Here is a 4,119-nt window from a genome sequence, read left to right on the forward strand (position 1 = left end):
ACTTCGACCTAGCGCTGTTTACTAGGTACCTGTGACATGCAATACATTTTAAGAAGTTCTTAAAGCTTACTCATAAATTTGGGAATAAATTGGCTCATAAATTTGGGAATTGTGTAAATTTGGTTATTGTAAATAGCTATTCAATGTTCTCCACTACAGTGACAGTGTTTCTAGAATGAATTAATTCTGAAGTATATTGAAAAAAATTGAAGTTTGATAGATTACTGACAAAATAACTTGTAAAAAATCCATAAGCAGGATGACTTACCTCTTCTTTTATAGTAAGAAATGTTTTTTCAGTATTCAGTTCATAATATTTATAAAGTTAAGAAAACTATTAGGTTAAAACAGGTGAATGATGAGCCGTGGAATAAAATGCTGAGTATTTGAAAATAATTTAAAATATATAATGGCTAAAATTATTGAGCAAATTATTCTTTAACACTTTTTTGATACCGAAATTATTTCTATTTTCATACTCACCAAAAGATAACAAGAAAGTGCAGTGAACACACCAATCTACAAATACTAAAATTCTCATTCTTAGATATCAGTTCTTGATTAGTAGAATGAATAATAGCAAAAGTAAACATTTATATGGAGCATACTTAGCCTACACTGCTCTAAGCACTTTATGGCTATCATTTTATTTTTATGGTAACTGTATGCAAATGCACCATAATTTTAATTATATTAAAGATGAAGCATTACAGACACAAAATATTTATAGTAACTGCCCAGGGTTCACACGGCTGCTAAGTGGTGGATGGAGTTCAGTTATACCCAGATTATCTAACTCCAAAGTGAGTTATTTATCTGCTCAGCACTGTGGGGATTGAGACACGGACTGAAGTGGTCAGAACACCCATCCTTGTCTCTTCTAGTGTTACTCCACTGCTGTTGCAAATAGCTATCACCGTGTTGTTAAATGGTCCTATTTTAAAATATTCAAAAAAGAAATAATGAGGCCAGTAGAATATTATGGAGGAAGATAAATAAGAAGGATTTTTCTCTGTACCATGACTCTATCTTTGCTTTCTTTCCTCTTTTTTTTTGAAAAAGTCACACTTTTAAATATTTGACCGACACCTATGTTCTGTTATTTACCAACTTCAAAGTGAATATATATAAACTTCCCTTTATAAAAATGAGAAGAGGACCAAGAGATGGAGGGAGAGATAGAAGGAGAAGGAAATAAGTAAAAAGAATTAAGGTGTGTAATGTTTGTGTAGCAATTTCCCCTTGAAGAATATATTCATTATATACTGCAAACATGCACTAGTCAAAATAAAAATTTAAACTAAAAATATATTTTCCCTTGGGTGTCCTATAATCTTTCTCCCAAATTTTTGATAGTTTCATTATTATATTTATTTTTTGTTGTAATGGCTTCAAAATATATTTTTAATATAAAACTAATTAAGTCAATATTTTCTGATGCCATGTTGTGATAGACAATATTATACTTTTCTTCCATTTCCTGCCCACTCCCCCAAGTATCTCAAGGTCTATTATAAAACCCAGGTCCATGACATACATATCTGTTTGTTCACAGATGTTTTCAGTGCTTTACTAATAGGATTTTAAACATTGAAAACTCATGAACAACACTGTTATGGCTTATATGTAGATGTCCCCCGAAAGTATCATGCACTTATAGGTGGGACCTTCCATAGGTGACTGGGTCACGAATGCAATACTAGATTAGTCCACTGATTGGTTTAGCTAGTTCTTGGTGTGGATGATGGATTTACCGGAGGGAAGACCCACCCTCGGCATAGGTGGCACAAATCGCGTAACCCGGATAGAATAAAAGAGAAAAAAAACATGGAAGTCACATTACTTCCTGCCTGCCATGCCATGGACTGTTTCTTTTATGAGGTGTTGCCCTACCTTGGAAACAACCAACAATGGACTTAAATCTTTGCAAATTTTAAGTTAAGGTAAGTCTTTTCCCACTTAAGTGTCAGGTATTTTGTACCAGCAATGAGAAAGTAACTAAAACAAGCACTATTTTTACTCATGAGTTACATATCTTTATTTGATGAAATTTAAAAAGTGTTTGCAGAGGAACTTCCTATTTTTCTAGTGAGGTAAATGAATTGAATGTAAAATAATTCTCTCATACTTTCATAGTGAAGTAAAGCAACTTGCAATATTTTTTTCTTGCAAGTTGATAGGCATTCCTATCATTGTCTCTTTTTTTTTCACTCTTCAAGGTTCGTTTGGTGTTGTTGGTTTGATGCTTGCTTACACTGTTCACAAAGTAGATCTTTCCTTTTACATTATATGGAAATGTACACTTCTGATATATATACATATGTATATGTATATATATATATACACACACATATGTATCTATATATTACACAAAAATATATATTACAAATATAATACATATTACATATATAATATATCACATATATATTACAATATATATATTACAATATATATATATATTTATATATATATATCACAAATCTTTCCTTTTACATTATATGGAAATGTACACTTCTGATATATATACATATGTATATGTATATATATATATACACACACATATGTATCTATATATTACACAAAAATATATATTACAAATATAATACATATTACATATATAATATATCACATATATATTACAATATATATATTACAATATATATATATATTTATATATATATATATCACAAAACAAAGTCCTTTAAAGCATTTATGCATAACACATTCAGTATTGGATTTATACACTGAATCCCAGACTATGTCCAACTGGGAAAAAACTTAGTTGATGAAGTTATACAACATAGAGCAACATACATCTGGTTTGAAGGGCAACTGGAACCTGTATGATATTGGCCATGGTGTCTGAAATGGTGGGACTCCTTTATACTAACCAGGTTAGGACTACAAAAGTGCCATCCAGCATCAGGATAGAACTGTGAGGTTTTATGAACCATTGTATTTCTAACTTTGGGAAATGGATGATTTCCCCAGGCCATCTTAATGCTACTGTTTCAATCTCAGAGCAGATAATAAAGACAACATGCACAGCCTCCAACTAAATCCTCTTGTAGCCCATACAGCAAAGTGGTGTGACCCTGGAAGACTTTAAAACTGCAGCTCTTTCTGGATTGCCCACAGGGTAGCTGCACTCCTCCAATGGGCCGCTTCCTCAGGAATCAGGGTCACCCTCACAACATCTGAGATCCCATTCTGCTCCAAGACACAAGGTACATAAGGAAGACATCATCCTTTATTCCATTGAGACCCTTAATCATGGTAGAAATTGGATGCATTCTCCCAAGAGTCTTCATTATACTTTCGGCCAAATCTGCCACAGACAGTCCAGTGGCCCAGGATGTGTAGCCTTTGAGTTTGATCACTTCATAAGCACTGTCAACCATCTGTTTGTGAACCTCTTTCCAATGCTCCTTATCCTCATCTGTTCCTAACTAAGGCTGCAGATTCTTCAGGGAGACACCAGCAATATTCACTCCTCTCCACACAGGCACACTATAGTCTCTATGCTCCCCAAGGATCCAACAATGGCAGCTGAGTGGGTGAACTCCCAGTCTTTCTCCCATTAGTTAATGGAACCAGGCTGAATCCAGATTGCAACCACTTCCAGTAACATGGCTTTTGGGAGAGCCATTTATCTTCCAAGCCACATAGGTCAAGATATCCAGTGGATCTGAAACAACAAGCAACTTGCAGTTTGGGCTGTACTGTACAACATTAGGAATGATGAACTTAAATATGTTCACATTATGCTGGACCAAATTAAGATGGCTTTCACCCTCTTCCTGACATGCCCCAGCTGTGATAATAACCAGCTTGGAGTTTGCAGTTACAGAATAGTCTTTGCCAGAGACAATTTTTGGTGTTCTAAGGAAAAGACCACTGTGTTGGAGATAATCCATCCTCTCTCCCTTCAATTTGTCTTCCATGTCATCAACAAGAGCAAATTTATCTGCCAAGCCCTTCATCAAGATACTGATAGCACAGGCCATGCACACAGCACCAATCCCAACATCTTTATTCTTGTTCTGGTGGTCGTTCTTCCCTAAGGAGATTCACAGTCAGCTGATTCTTGAGACTGGCCATCTTGGACTTAGAACCAAA

The 4,119-nt window shown here is 34.6% G+C and overlaps 1 pseudogene; it reads right to left on the reverse strand.

Annotated features, from left to right (window-relative positions):
- Nucleotides 1-3,105: 3,105 nt before the first annotated feature.
- Nucleotides 3,106-4,119, reverse strand: LOC104865804 (annotated as a pseudogene).

The sequence above is a fragment of the Fukomys damarensis genome, unplaced genomic scaffold (genome assembly GCF_012274545.1).
Source record: "Fukomys damarensis isolate Sample0158 unplaced genomic scaffold, DMR_v1.0_HiC HiC_scaffold_1, whole genome shotgun sequence".
In the NCBI taxonomy this organism is placed as follows: Eukaryota; Metazoa; Chordata; class Mammalia; order Rodentia; family Bathyergidae; genus Fukomys; species Fukomys damarensis.